Source organism: Lissotriton vulgaris, chromosome 5 (genome assembly GCF_964263255.1).
Source record: "Lissotriton vulgaris chromosome 5, aLisVul1.2, whole genome shotgun sequence".
Lineage (NCBI taxonomy): Eukaryota > Metazoa > Chordata > Amphibia > Caudata > Salamandridae > Lissotriton > Lissotriton vulgaris.
In genome coordinates, this window is record NC_141693.1 from 409,203,246 (window position 1) to 409,220,220 (window position 16,975).

The 16,975-nt window shown below is 41.9% G+C and overlaps 1 protein-coding gene across 1 annotated transcript in view; it reads left to right on the plus strand.

The window, feature by feature from the left end:
- The window catches only part of ARID5B (AT-rich interaction domain 5B), a 538,980-nt gene that overhangs the window by 282,774 nt on the left and 239,231 nt on the right, over positions 1–16,975 (plus strand). The gene's annotated exons all lie outside the window — the stretch shown is intronic.

Genomic DNA, 16,975 nt, shown 5'->3' on the forward strand with positions numbered 1-16,975 from the left:
GCGCTGCTGCAGGTCTGCAAAGGATCGGAAGTGGTCCCCTACCCATATATCTCCGAGAAGCGAAATCCCAATGAGGTCCCAGCGTCAGAACCCCTGCAAGGACGAGACCGGGAAACAACACTTACAATGCAGCTTTACAACGCACTACCTTTACAACGAAACTTTTACAACGCAACATCCATTACAACGCATACCATTACAACACAACCATTACAACGCATGTCACTACAACGCATACCACTACAACGCATGTCATTACAATGCAGTCATTACAACGCATACCATTACAACGCATACCTACACTATCCAACACTTACCCTACTGTTGCACCCCCTGGAGTTAGAATAGTAATTTTTACCCCTACACTATCCAATACTTACCCTACTGTTGCACCCCCTGGAGTTAGAATAGTAGTTTTTACCCCTACACTATCCAACACTTACCCTACTGATGCCCCCCCTGGAGTTAGAATAGTCATTTTTACCCCTACACTATCCAATACTTACCATACATGCAATGTAATGGTATGCGTTGTAATGGTATGCGTTGTAAATGTAGTATGCGTTGTAGTAGAATGCGTTGTAAAGGTAGTTTCAAAGAATTCGTTGTAATGGCATGCGTTGTAATGGAATGCGTTGTAATGGATGTTGCGGTGTAAAAAATGTGTTGTAAAGGTATGCGTTGTAAAAGTATGCGTTGTAACGACATACATCCACGAGACCTCTTGCATCCAGGACCCATGCCAAAGTGTCGTCTGCCGAGTGAGTTTCTGGTCCCGCCGCCCGTGACGTAGGGCCATGCACCAGGCCAGAAGCACCGTTCCGGTGACAGGGGGCAGAGCCTGTGGCACCGGGCTGCCATATAAAAACGCCTGGATCTGCGTGAAGTCCTATGTGCTGAGTTCCACGTGGTATGCTGGGTCGGACCAGCCGCCCGCAAACCAATCATGGATCACAATGAGTTTCGTGGTCAGGTAGTAGAGGTGGAGATTAGTTACTCCCATGCCTGTCAAAGGGGGGGATACGACAGTGCGCCAGGGATAAACGTGGCATCCCTCCTCCCCAGAGAGACCGGGTGAGAACACCGTCAAGTTCGCGGAACCAACCACCCGGGAGGTGGATAGTAATGTTTTGCAGTATGTAAAGAAAACGGGGGAGAATCATCATTTTGAAGAGTGCACTCCTGTCCAGGGGGTTAAGGGGGAGGGTCTGCCATCTCTTGAGGTCCGTCTTCATCCTGACGACCAAAGTTGTGATATTCAAAGCCCATTCGAGCTCTGGCAGAAGAGTTACCCACACGCCTAGGTATTTGACCGATTTTCTCCTAAGGGGGAACTCCGCCTGCCAGTCAAAGCAATCCCGGGAGGGATGCAGAGGGACCAGAGTCGACTTCGCCGGGTTGAGGCGGAGTACAGAGACCCGCTCAAAAGCGGAAAGGACCTCCAGGCACCTGGGGCCAGAGCTGTCTGGGACCCTTTTCTTGCTGTGGTTGGGAACGATGCGGGAGTTTGCCTGTCCGTTTGCCTTGCTGCCGACTGCTCGCCGCTCCCGCTGCGCGGGAGCCGCTTCGCCTGTGGGAGGATCAATCGACCCACCAACGCTGTTTGCTCCTGCCTGGTTGCCGAGGGAGACGAACACCTGAGGAGGCTGCTGGGGTAAGCGCGGCAGGGACTCACTATCCCAGGAGTCCCTGCATGACCACGTGACATCCGGTCAGCGCCCCCCTGCGTGCCCCGCCCCCATCGCCATCCTATAACATCAGAGGAGAGTCCGTCTTGCGGGACGCAAGCGGGACGCCGGGCGAAGCCCGGGCAAAGGGCGGGCCGTCTGTGGCCGTCCGGGGCCAGCAGGGGCCGGGACGGGCCACCCCTCTAACATCACAGGTAAACCAGAGGATCACTGTGCAGGGGTATACAACAACATAGCTAACTGTGCTAAGCATCTTACATGTCTACATATTCCCCAATGGCTACCCGTTCAGGTAGATGCTCACGGAGAGGGGGAAACTCTACGCTGGGGACTATGGATAATTTCATTACCCGTGCTGTTTCTGTTGTAGAGAAGGAGATCATTTTAGCAGAACGTAGACTATCACGTGAATACTTGGTGCACAAGCGATCCTCTATGGGGTCTCTTGCGCAGGCCAAATCTCCTTCAAACATCATTCAATCTGAATCAAACACCCCCTTTATCCCTAGCGACCAGCAACCATGTGTCGTCGATTTGAGACCGGATAGTGACTTTTTTGAAATTGCACCCGATCCAGTACCTCTAAACAAAATACCAACTAATGTTGAAACCAGAAACGTTTCAAATTCCGTAGTGCCCGCTCCACCGGTCTTGCCTCTAATAACGATACACGACACTCCCACAGAACATACTCTTCAATCATCCCCTCAGAAGACAGGTAGGGCCGCCGTAAAACGGAAAAGATTAGTTACCCCACGCAAAGCCTATAGACTAAAGGCCTTAAAAAGAATTCGCAAAAATTACATGAATGTGGGAGCACACTGCAAAGCAGTAGTTAATGACTCCACGAACAATGGGACAGAACGTAGTGAACCTCCGGAGTGTGACCGATCAAATGTTTCTGTTGGTACCGCTGTGGTCATTGATCTAGCAAACAATCCTGAAGAATTATCAGCATCAGAATTGCTGATGGAACGGATCCAATCCCTTATGACATCCTTATTGCTACCAGTAACTGAAAAACTGAAAGGGCTATCAGACTGCTTGGACAAATTTGAGCAAACATCCTTGGACAATTTTTTTGCCCTAAAAACACTGGTTAAACTCCATTCTAAGATTGGACAAGACACTGCAAGGATGGAGAAGAGCTCAATGACCCCCAAACTAGCGCAACCATCTCGTCCACCCAGGAACGATAGGGTAGCAGATTTAAGTAGGACCAATGCTGTATTGGGAGGATTAAGTTCGGAGCCCCCGAAAGACCTACCGCCCAGCGGCGGAATACAACTGGTTGTTCCTCCAAAGCCTGCACCGCGTAAAACAAAACAATTATCAAATACTACCACTTCTCAAACTTAGGTACCCACAAAACCAACGAATGGGATGGGACCTACAGTCAACAACAATAACACCAATGTTCAAACATCTGACTGTAGCACAGGATCACAGGTGCCAAAGAAGGTCCCAAATGCACACCTCCCACCAGGGTGCCAACCATATGTGGTAGTTCTCACTGGAGTTCCCCCATTGAAACCCAACAAAAGGGAGTCTTACGATGAATTAAAAAACAAGACCTTATACTGGCTAAGGGAAAATAGACCCCTACCCTACACTGTCAATTGCCAAGTTATTCAAGACCGAAGAGTTAGTTGGCTGGGCACTAGGTCTAAAGATATTGAAGGGGATTGTATTTTGGTCAATTTCAAAGATCCCTCTGTAGCACAACTTGTATATAGCCAACAATCACGAAGAGGTAATCGAGGAATTGGAACCTGCGATCTTAGCTACTTTTACCCAATGCAATGGAAGCAAGATAGCAGAGTCCCTTAACAGCCAGGTCCGATGGACAATAGATATTCATTTTTCGATCCCCCAACTCCAATTGACAGAATACACCCGACAAACTTGGGAACGGACAAAAACTGGTCATGGTGGGGTCATTGACAAACAAATGAAGACTACGAACTTAATGGATTGTCTTCCCTTATGTTTAGTGTGCACCAGCATGAATCAAGTAAAACATCAAAGACATGTACTGGGGTATTGATCTCTGAAATAGAAATGGTCGAGCCAACGCAGGCAGGGAATTTGCCCGGAAGAAATTTGGTCGGCCATCAAGGGACGGACTTAATCGATCATAGTAGCGTTCAGGCCCATGATTTATCACCACTGTCTAATAAAGTATCCTGGGACCAGGTGTGTGGAAAAGAACCTATGGGGTTATTCAACGAGGGGGAAACATCGATTACAAGTAATTGCCACCCATCCAACCAAGTTCATCGCAAGCCTAAGCAAGACTTAAAAATAATGTCATGGAACATCGCAGGGTTGTCTAGAAACCTCTGTGATAGAAATTGGAGCTCCTTCTTGGAGGAGCACGACATTATATTTCTGCAGGAAACATGGGCTATTAACATCGTACATAGACTTGGTTATAAAGCATTTTATTGTGGGGCAATTGCATCAGTGAGAGGTAGACCCTCAGGGGGTTTAATAATCTGGATAAGTATATCCCTGGATGTTGTTGTATCGCCCTTGTACCTTGCTTCCAATGTCTTACTTGGGGTTAAGTTAGCCACGAAAGATTTGGGTGATGTTTACATGATAAATGTCTATAATAGACCTTCCCCGCAAAATAAGGAATCAATGGTCATAGAACAACTTAGCTCTTATTTGTGCAATTTAGAGCCCGATTCTAAAATAATTATAGGCGGGGATCTCAACTGCCAGTTCGAGCCCATAATGGGGCTCGAAAATCTATTGGAAAATGAAGACAGAGCGCTTGACATCCCTCCCCTAGATAATGTAAAGCCAGTAAAATGTACAGTGGCTGCTATGCAGATATATGAATTGACTGTATCCCATGGCTTGAGGGCATGCAATGGGCGATTAGACCCGGATAAGCCAGCTACCAACACATTCAGCAAGGGGTTGTCTAAATCTCTGATCGACTTTATGTTGATTTCAACTAACCTCTGGTATTTATTGTTGGCCCTTAAGGTCGTGAACAGACCGGAGAGCGACCACTTTCCATTACAATTAGGGCTACTACCGGATCCTTTTTTGGCACACGATAGTGAGATCGAAAGTGAGAGGGAGGTGGCTGAGGTTGTTGTCTCCAACAACAGGAAAGCAATTAAATGGCTTCACATCCTAGCAAAAGAGGATACGCTTTTGGGAATTTATAACACCTTCTCAGATATCATCCCTTTATATGAAAATCTAAGGTTGGGATCCCATGAGGTCCTGAAAATGCACTATCATTTAGTGGAATCACTAACTCCCCTCCTGAGTAAAAGTTGTACAAATAAAAAAGATAACACAAGGAGGCAACTGGAACTAGAGACACCATGGTACAATAAACAGTGTCATCTAGATAAAACTAATTTAATCACTGCAGTGAAATCTAAAGATTGGATGAGGGTTAGAGAATGCAGACAAGAATACAAAAGACTCTTGCATAATGCAAAAAGGGAATGCAATGACTTAATCTGGGAAGATCTCTTGAGTGCCACTAGGAAGCACGACCAATGCACCTTCTGGAACTTGATAGCCAAAAACAATAAAACAGGCAGCTCCAATAGGGATTTATTTTTGGATGAAAAAGTCTGGTTTGATCACTTTGTAGTTTTATATGACCAGGCTGGGTCATCCTCCGAGTATAATGATCCTGGTTCTTCTCCCCAGCGCACTAACATAGCGAAATTCAGTATTAAAGAAACTTTGTGTGCAATAAAAGCAATTAAGGCAGGTAAGGCCCCAGGCCCGGACAAATTACCTGGTGATTTATTTACCCATAACATTGATGTATGGTGCCCCTATATAAACTATCTGTGTAATTCCATTTTGTTGGGAACCCCGATCCCAGAAACATGGAAAGGGGCAGAAATAGTAACCATTTACAAAAAAGGGGATCGCTACAACCCAGGTAATTACAGACCAATTAGTTTAATTGACATTTTACAAAAAAATTTTGCCAGACATATTTTAAATCGGCTTTTAACTTGGATAGAGGAATCTGAAATCCTTTCTAAATTCCAAGCAGGATTCAGAACCAAGACAAGCACTGTGGATCAGGTGTATAGATTTATGTGTATTTGCTGGAAATATATTAAGGTAAAGAAGTGTAGCATATATGTTGCATTTGTGGATTTACGCTCAGCGTTTGACCTTGTTCCCCGCTACCTATTATGGGAATGCTTAAGGAAGATGGGTGTCCCGGACGAATTGTTGGCCAACCTTATAAGACTCCATACTGATAGCTTTGCTAAAGTAAGGTGGGGAAGAAATGGTGAACTTACCCGAGCCATTCCAGTAAAAAGGGGGGTAAGACAAGGGTGTGTGTTGGCCCCAACCCTTTTTTCCCTATTTGTAAATGATATTCCCCACTACCTAGCACAATGCAACCATGATTCTCCTAAATTGTGCAATGAGGCAGTCACAGCATTGTTATTTGCGGATGACACCATCCTAATATCCCAAACACCAAAAGGCTTGCAAAATCTAATAAATAAATTCAACAGCTATTGCGAGCTAAAGGGGTTAGAAATCAACTCATCTAAAACGAAGTACATGGCCATTAATCCCCCTAAAACATTTAAGAAGAGCTTGGCCTTAAACAATACTAAACTTGAGTATGTGGACTCCTTTGATTATCTTGGTATCAGGCTGGATAGCAGAATGTCTTGGACAAATCAATTATTAAAAAGCAGGTTAATACTCAAGCAAAACTCCCTCCCCATTTTAAAAATCCATGGTGGGAGTATATCAAAAGCTATAACCCCTGCGATTGAAGTGTTCAAAGCCAAAGCATAATCTGCCGCCCTGTATGGGGCCGAGATTTGGGGGCCTTATACAAAAAAAACATTTGATATCGATGAAAATGTGTTTTTTAGACGTCTATTAAGACTGCCAGTAAGAACACCTCTAGTGCCGGTCTATCTAGACATTAGTCTAAAACGTACAGATCATTTGTGTTGGTTGAGGCCACTGCTTTATTGGGTTAGATTATGGTCTACCCCGGAACTTGCTGATTATAGAGCAGGATTATTGGAAGTTAGGGAGCTGGACTCTTTTAATTCAATCAAGTGGCTGAGACATGTATCCCATTGGTTTATAAAAATAGGCCTATCACACTTCTGGGAAACACCAGCAATGTCAATCATCTCGCCAAACATTTGTAAGGAACAAGTAAAATCTGCCTACTGGAATTATGTGAACATCAATGTATATGAACGCGCCACTGGTTCTTTAACGCATACATTTTTGCAATTCAAGGATCACCCCTCGTTTGAACATTTTATGGACGAAATTGAGCCACCCCTGGCTAAATCTGTCTCCCTCCAATTTAGATATGGGGTTTTACAGATAAATGCAAATACTTGTCGGTGGGGAGGGGCAAACAACGATCCAAATTGTAAATATGTAAATTATGTGATCTAAAACATAATGAAGATGAGGCACATATCCTCTTTTTCTGCCCGTCATATGTATTACTGCGTAAGAAATGGATCATACCCCTTTGTAAAAACTTGGGCACACGATCATACAAAGAGGCAGAGCGTATACTTAGATCTTCAACCATTAAGTTAATAACATTTGGTTTGAGTAGGTATCTCCATGGTGTTTGTTTAACTAGAAAGAAACTTGGAATGCTAATGTAGGATAAAACAGTTTTTATTGCTGGCATTTTTAATTATTTATAACTGTATCCAATTGTTTTTAATATTTGGTCTTGTAAGATAGCCGGATTGTAGATTTTCTATTACCATACGAGCAACGAATCGCCTTACAATTTTTGTAATGATGGTCCTGGACCTGCACTTACTGCACTTTGCACTTATTGCACTTTGCACATTATGAATCTTTGTCAATGTCTTATCAATTTTAAACAAATTTTTATGATGATTATGTTGTATGCATTATATGTGTGTGTTGGCTTTATGACAGTGTTGAATAAAAGCTTTTACAACAAATAAAGCAGAAGGTCGTCCGCATATAGGGCTATCTTATCGACATGGCTCAAGTCCCAGGCCCAACCCCGGATACGTGGGTCCTGTCGGATGAGCCCCGCCATCCAGCAGCAAGGCCCCGGGTGTCCAGGGGAAGAGAAGGGGGGCAGGCACACGTGTGCACCACCCGACACAGTAGCCGACCTGCCCCACACCAAATCACATCACACCCCGCAGATAGTGGGGAGAAGCGGGCCCCTCAGGCAGCAAGTCCAAGGTAGGCCAGAAAACCTGCAGGAAGACAGGCACCCTGCCTCTCCGGTGTCAGGGCAATCAAAGGAGGCGTCACACTTCAGCGCGGACCAGGAAGCCTGCCCTCGGGGACACAGGACAGTCTCAGACCAGCCGCCCGCTCCTCCGGTGGGTCCAACAGCACACATCCCCTCACTGCACCCCAATATGGCAGAGGGCGCGAACAGCTGCAGCAGACCAGAGGGGGGGAAGAGGGTGTCCCAGCAAGAGTCACACAAAGGGTTACAGTAGGGCTCACCGGCGTCTCCAGCAGGCAATATATCAGTCTCAGGCCCTAGGGGCGGCCCAACTGGCCAGGCATCACCACAGCCCACAGTCTCTCCGTCTGCCCAGATGGCGCATCCACGCAGCCCTGTTAGGGCAGCCGAAGAGTTCGGGGGGGGGGGGGGGGTGGCACACAAAACGAACCCCCTGCCTCCTCACCTCCCCAGAGGAGCAGCTCAGGCCGCACCCGGCGCCAGGCACTCCCGCAGCTAGTCAGGCGGCGGTGTTCCCCAAGGCCCCGCTGCCACTCACCACAGGGACGCCCGGGGGCAGGGCCAGCAGAGCAGCAAGGCCCGGATCCGCAGTCCCAGCTTGTCTCTTTTGCAGATGTGGCATGGCGCGCGGGTAGCGTCACACCCTACAACGCCCAGCAGCAGCCTCTCTTATCCACCTCCACCCCCCTGAGCGCCTCCAGGACTCCCCGGGGCCGGTCCCCTCCGATCCCCAGTCACCGGGGCAGGAGCTCACCTCACGATTCTGGGATCCAGCCCGACCATCGGCCACCGGCACAGACCGCTGCCGCCAGGAGGATCCCAGGTGGATAGGGTGGGGAAGGAGAAGCCGGGGCGCCCGGCCGAGACGTCAGGTCCAGAGATCAAATGGCGAGGGGGCCACCATCTTGAGGTAGCAAGGCCGCCCAGAGAAGAGAGCCAGCGAAGGCAGCCCGGGCACCAGGCAGTCCACAAGAAGGGTCAAAGCGATGCAGGTGGGGTAAAGGAATCGCCTCTGAGAACGTGGGGCTTCGATGACAGGTACAAGCGGGCCGATGCGAGGCGGATGACGGAGGGGGTGTGGAGCACTCTTAGAGTGCGAAAGCCATCTTGACGCCTCAAGCCACGCCCCTCTACCCCCACATTATTAAAGTGCTGTCTAAGTGCAGACTGCCTTAAAACACCTAATTACAAACACTATTTACATTAAAGTGCATACATTGGGAGACATCCAACCTTCTATAGTTATTTTTCCAAGCACGGTAAAAAGCCTCCAGCCAATCATAACTCGGGAAACAATTACACCTTTCCATTACTATGAGACCCTAAAGTGACTTGTGCCTAGTTACCATCAGATATAATAGTACTGTATCTTCACATTTACAGCAAAAAAAGCACTTCTTTTCATGATCACTACGTGCCTTTAAATGTCCAATAAAAACAGAAATCCATTGATAGCTGTTTAAAACCTTCTAACTGTGCAAAAATGGACATTATTACTGTGCAATCATACATCCCCTAGAATAAAGGTGCTTAAAGTACAATGTGCTAAAGTGCTACATTTTTGTCAATATATCCCAAGACAAAACAGTCAAACCTTTCAACTATAAAATCCTAAAGTGCAATGTGCGAAAGTGCTAGACTTCTGTCAATATATCCCAATTATCAAAAATCTTCCAAACCGCTGTAAACTTTTTTGTTGCCCCAACCCGAATGGCATATGCTTCTTCAAATCTCTGCATTTAGTTTATCCATTTAGGATAAGAGGGGACTACTTCCGATCTCCAGTTTTGGAGAATTAAAGAACGTGCTACTATGGAGCAAATTGTAATGCACACCTCTTCAGCTTTGGTCAAATCTGACCTTGTTTTCGAAAACCCAAAAAAGGCCACTTCTATCTCGGGGTCGGTCTTCTTTTTAATGGCCTGGCTTATAGCTAAAAAGATATTGCTCCAGAAAACTTCAACCTTTGGGCATGTAAAAAATGTTTGAAGCCAGTCTCCCTCGCCATGTGACTGGCATCGAAAGCATTTATTCTCCACTTCCAGATAGCACTTATTTAATGTTTTCGGGCTATAGTAAGCCAGCCATCATGACAAAAAAGCCATTCTTTTAAAATTGGCTGCTCTCAGGGCCTTACTCCCTACCTGGGCTATAGACTGCCATTCCTGGTGAGAGAAAGAACAATTAGTCTCTTGAGTTATTTTCCCCAAAATTCCTCAACCAGAGGGAGTGCCAAACGTTTTATCAACAGAGAATACGAGTTTCCTACTCCCTTTAACCTGGCTTTATATAGGGCATTGGTCAGTAGGCACGCCGCTTGGGAGAAGATTGCATTTTTTGATTAAGTTTATGATCTGCAAGTATGCCAGGAACCCTGGCTTCATTCAATTACCGCATCTGCTTAAAACCTCATCCCATGCGATCAATGTCTTAGCATGGCCCAGATCCTCAAAGCCACTATCCTTCCATCTCTTGAGGTGACTGGAGTGAATTTGCAAACCAAAAGCCCTGCATTCCTCTAACTTCAGAAAAATAAACCCTGAAGAGTCCGCTTGTTTAAAACAGGACTGAAGTCGATCTGAGTAATCACGAATTGTATTATAAAGGGTCTTTTTGGGTAATTTGGATGTTTTTAAGAAGATTGGAATTCATGTGCTGGACTCGCAAATCATTCTTTAAAAGAAATATATGTCCATCCATTCATTTGGTTCTAGTAAGCGTGCTGTAAGGTCTAATATTGCTGCCTCATAATAAGTTTGAATATTTGGTAAGGCTAACCCCCCTTGGTCTGTTTCCAGTTGTAATATGGGCAATTTAACCCTAAGCAGTACATTATTATATTAATTTAATTTTTTTAAGATGTAAATAGTGTAATTATTTCTCATATTGAAGTGTTCTCTAAAACATTATTTAATAAATAAAATAAAGCAGGAGAAGTATTTGTTTTCCTTAAAACAGACCCTACAATGTTATAAATTTAAATAGATCAAAGATAGTTAATGTCATTTCAAATAAAAATAACTCACGATATTTAACACTAACAATTTAAATTTCAAGATGAGTTCATTTAGTCAGACACTTACAATGAAAGTATCTTCCTACCCACATTTTTGTATACAAACAAAACATCAAAATGTCAATGCACATATTTACCATAGAGAGGTTTAATCTAGCAAATAATTCATTGAGGGACCTTAAAGTTATCTCATCAGATTTTAAAATCATGGGATGTGGGTGGCTGTAAGACCTTTGACATGTAACCTTAATAACTGGATTATGTTCTTCAGCAGCTACCATTGGCCATTGCTTATATGAGGCTCTTTCCAGGAAGAAGTGATGGATAGCAAAGTAATACATATATATTTGATTTGCCCATTGATTGTAGTGAATTCAATGGGAAAATATGGCAATTATTTTAAGCTGTTTGTCATGCATTAGAGGAAGCTCTAAAGGGGCTGGGTCTTGAGGAATAGAAGTAAACAAACAGACATGACAATTTTGAAAAAATAGTCTATCCTGTTTAATTTTAAAACATTCTAGTTATCACATGGGTGGATGAGAGCATTGTTTCAATTAAATATGTATAAGCTGCATGGGGTGGAGTATTTCAATATTTAGAAAGGATTTCTGATCTTCCAGTAGAATACAGGATCATCGATGTGCAGGACTAGCTGAAAAACAAATCATCATCCCATAAAATCGAAGGTCTTCATTCTTTGTTCATATTACAGTTCCTAAAAGATAAGGAAAAGTCACATTTGTTCTTCATGCTCAGTTGGCCATTCTGGGAGCAGTTCAAAACAGCTTGTGATTTGTGGGGCAAACGAAGAAGAGAATTTGAAAATTGATGAAGAAATTAGAATGAATAAACTTCAATGAAATTTATGGAAGCTGCTTGACTTGAGTTTCTGCCCAATGCAGCAAACCATGTATATGAACTCAAATAGTCTTCTAAGGAGAAACACAATTGTTATTCATGTAGTTGTTAAATTTTTAATAGAGAGATTGTAACATAAACATCATTTCATTTTGATGGATGTATGTTATAAATTAACCCACCATTACCTTTCCCTACCTGTGTCATTGACCACTACCTTGCTCACATTGAACCTGCCGTCACCCATATTTATATATCACTTGTTAACAATGCTTAATTATTTTTTCTTTATTGTAAATGTATTCCTTTTCCATTTTTGTGCGTTCTTTAAAATTACAGCTCTTTACCTAGCTGTAACAACTAAATATAGTTCAGTTACTAATAGTTTGTTATTGTAATTTAATTTAACCTTTCAAAATGTAAATACTTGCAATCAGTTGAAATTATATTGTATTTATTTTACAAACATAACCCGTTTTTTATTTGAGTTACAATTAAATTGTTTTTCCTATAAAATCCCCATTTCTTTAATCTATGTGTAGCATTTGTAATTAATTGACATTAATAAACAACACTTTACAGCTCTTTTAATTTAATATATAAATTCAACTATATTTTCTGTCATAATCTGGCCTCCAAAGTGTTTTACCTTTAATTTGATATAAGGTTTTATCACATGTATCTGATTATTATTCATATTATTATTTATCCTGCTTATTTTATTTTAAATATTGTATTACAATAGTTGTATTCATGTTTCAGTAAAGTCCCTGACCCTAAAACTATTTAATCAAATGTAAATTTGTTTATTTTAAAACCTTGACCCACATATAAATCATTGGTGCAGGGTAGTAGTGTTTTGGGGATGTGTTTGGTAAGACAATGCACTGGATGCTATTTACTGGGGGTATATCACATTTCTGTTGGGTTTTTGTTTTCTAAATCCTCTACTTTTGTTGTGAAAGGACATTGCCATGTCCCATTTGAAAAGGGTCATATGTGTATGTATAGATAAACCACTTGTTCTTGTGAAATTGAATATTCTATAGAACTGTAACTTCTTTCCAAAGTTGAGAATTAAAGAATTGTTACAGCTAATGAGAAAGCTGGACGTATTTGAAAAGATGTTTTTGGTCAAAGAGATGACATAAAATGTAATCTGAAACAATTTTTTAACTCTGTATGCTCGAATTTATAAGATAATGGGTATGTTGTACCTCTGTACCACATCCATTTTCTCTATTTTATGCTTTGCTTATTTGCATGTAAATTGTTAGTCTTATGATGGAGTCATATTTTTGACTGCCATGTCTGTTACTCCCAGCTAATGTGTGGTTATTAGTATTTTAGAGAACATGGTTAAGATGCAATCAAATCAACAAATGGAAACATGATAGTGCTTAATGCTTTAAACCAATCCACTAATCCTATCAGAATGAGCTCAATCTGACTGTTATCACTTTATCTACTGCTTCATTGATGCACTACTGTTATCATATAAAGTGTCACATTTTACATTTGAGTCAATTTTTTATGTTATTAGTAAAATAACCTTTGCATTGTTAAACATAATCTAAGTACATGTTGAAGGTCATATTAAAATTTTTCATATGTTTGAATAGTTAACATAAATTTTATTGTTTTATCATATGAAAAAGGCACACAAACTGTTAACCTGTAAAGGCCCTTGAGTGCAGAGTTTCATATTCCCAATAGTTTTAAAAGGCTTACACCTGGAAAAGTTCATAATGTACACACACTTTCATTGTTCACAATTCTGAAATATGATCGAGTGTACATGTTATTTGCAATACTGGCTTCCTTTACTTGCACTCAACTGATGACTGGGGGTCACCAAGGAAGTGTATAGTAGTGACCACAGACCTTCAATGAAAGCCAGAAATATGTTCCCAAAAGGAACCTATTATGTCATTTATAGGTGTGAGCGGGAAATCCGTTACGCTCGCGGATTTTGCGGAGTTTTGGGAAATCCGCAATCCGCGAATTTTGCGGATTTCCTGCAAAATCCGCAAAAAAAATCCGTGAACGTAACGGGCTCAAAAGTTGAACCCCCACTCATGCAACTATTTTACAATGGCGCCAGCAAGCTGCCAGCGCCGTTGTAAAATAGTTACAAAGTTAGATTGCACAGGAACCACTAGATAAAACGAAGCAGGTGCTGCTTTATTTTATCTAAGTGCTTCCTGTGCAAGCTAACTTTGTAACTATTTTACAACGGCGCTGGCAGCTTGCTGGCGACATTGTAAAATAGTTGCATGGCTGGGCACAGGTCTGCAGCTCACTCAAGGGACCCCTGCGCCCTTCGGGGCGATTGCATAGTAACACACACATGGTCGCTCGAACTAGTTGACGCTCAAATTCAGTGACTCATTCATTAGCCCAAAAACAATCGTGAGCGTCGTCGAGGCTGGACAGGTGTGCCTTCTTCCCAAATCTACCGTGGAAAATCAACTGTGATGCTGGATAGGCTTTGCATCCTTGACTTTCACGAGCGCAATACCCGTGCTGTTCCTGTGACCAGGAGCTTCTTTCTCTTCATCTGCTGAACTGATCTTTCTCTGACCTTTTATTCACACAAGAGGCACATCACATTGTGTTCGCACGGGTTTCTGCAAGTTCGCACGCGTTTTGTACAATTTCGCAATTTGCGAAATTATACAAAACCCTCGCGAACTTGCAGAAACCCGTGCGAACATAGAAAAAAAAAATCCGCGCAGATTCGCGGATTTTCGCAATCCGCAAATTCGCAAATCCGCAAATTCGCGGATTGCCAATCCGCAAAATCCGCTCATGCCTAGTCATTTAGAGGTTGAGTATGTGTGGAAAGATGCACAAATTGCATGCCTGCCTATTTTAGCACTTTCTAGCAGTTCTCTGTTCACAAGTTTTACGTTTCGTATTCTCATTAGCTAAAGAAAATAAAACCCTTTTCAATATGTGTTGTTGAGTTCCAGTAAGGATTGAATTCGCTGCTATGGAGAATTTTAGGTCTAAATGTCATATAGGCAAATTCGCTAATGTCTGGGCTGATTTCCTAGACATACGCTCAGTTATGTAAAATTCATAATGCTATGTTGTTTTATCATTCTTTACTTGCAGTTTTCTTTCTTTATAAGGAGTATATTGATTTAATTAGGCTATTATAATTATTTGAATGCTTTCAGTGAATCGATGTTTTAAATAACATTTTGAAATGTGGATTGAGGTTTCTAGCAAAAAGATAATTGTTCATAGAAAATACCCGTTGATATAAAAAAAATCACCAGCCTAAATACAATTTGCACCTGCTAGTTCTTTCACTTTCATTTATCATTGGACTAAGTGAGGCTTTCAGTGGGTATTAAGACTGAGCATGCACTTTCTTCAGTTATGTATGCACCCTAATTTCATTCTGGTAGCCAAAGCATAGCTGGTCCAGAAAGAAGAGTAAAGTATGCCATTGCCTTAAGGGTTATCAGGAAGTGTCACAAAGAGTACTTTTAAATTTAAACATTTCATTTTTCAGGAGAATTCCTGTTTTCATTTAAAAATAAAGTTGAGCATACTCAATTTTCCAATATTGGTGTATGAGTATATAGACAATGCACTATGGGGTGCATAGTGTAGGTGTAAGTATTAAATGTGAGTACAACATAAATACACATATAGTGAGGTAAAAACCCCTTACATCTCCATAATATGGTAAATGACATGAAACTCAAAACAATCATTGGCTATGCTCATATGTAGATTCTAAGGAGGCATGGCATAGTTTACCTTTCTTAATCATTGGCTATGTAAATTAGCTTCAATGTTTTTGGAATTCAAAAAATCGAATTGAATAATCACTTATGAAATGCTTGATTAGGGACGCAAACCTCTTGCTCCAGACATGGTTTATGTTTGCCTACTGTTAACTATGGTATATGACCAATATGGTATGTATGCACATATATGTGGCACTTGTATAGTGGGAACCTACCTGGAAGGTAGCAGACTGCCACTGAGCATCAAAGGCAAAGATGCAGTCAAAGTGTGATTGCAGAGGTAAATGGTTTCTGAATGTGAAATTAGACTGTGACTACCTTGTGATGTAGTGGTCATTAAACAGATGTGGTCTATATGGCTTTGATCAAATTAAATTATAACATTTTGCTTGGCATAACAGGACCTACAACATATGTAGCAAAAAAGTAAAATTAAGTACAGACCGCTCTCTTTGATCTTGGAGAGACACTCTTCTTCTGCACTTTGGTGTACATTGTGCAGAGTAATACATCCCTCTATCGGGAAAATCCATTGCGGTCAAGTATAGATTAGAAACGCTGACCTTGATATAATAACCCCATAGGCAGTAATACTTTTCCTCATTTGAGTGTGTATATTCATTTCAAGAAGAGTTATATTCTATACCCCTATAACATTATTCCATTCGGAAATGGGCCCTTCAAATGTCTTCCCTTTGGCTCGGATGACTTCTGCCACCACTCACATATACGTTTTTGCGCCCTGAGGAAGGTGGCACAATAAGATCTGATTATTTTCTCATTGAAACGTGCGTCAGTGCCTCTTTCATTTATTTAGTTGATAAGAAGTAACATATTTCTGTTTACTCAGTGGATAAGAATGCACTACAACAAATTAATAATTGTATTCTGTCTAAGCCTAATGTACACCGTCAGTGATAAATATATGGATGAGTAATGAATTGATGAAATGTCAATAAGGTACTGTTTTTAGAGAGTATATTCAATGGGGTTGGATGAATGTGGTTGGGTGCATTGATTTATAGGTATGGTTTTTAGATGATTGTGGTAAGATCAAGGAGCTCAATATAAATGTATGTGCCTATGTATAAATTCCAATTGGATACATTAATGGCTTTGTGTTTGATCTATGTATGACCTTGAAACATTATAAAATAAATGTACGATCTAAGAAAATATCTCTCTGTATATTTCTGATTCATGAAATAGATACATGGTAGAAAATTGAATTATACCTATGAAAAAAAATAAGTAGAGAGGCCATGCTTGTTCTGTTCATTGCATTACATAGATGCATTTTCAGCTCTTTTCTAAATTGGAGCAGTGTTAGGACAGTCCTGGTTGATATGGGGATGTTTCCAGATCCACAGGACATAGATGCGTTTTCTGCTCTTTTCTAAAT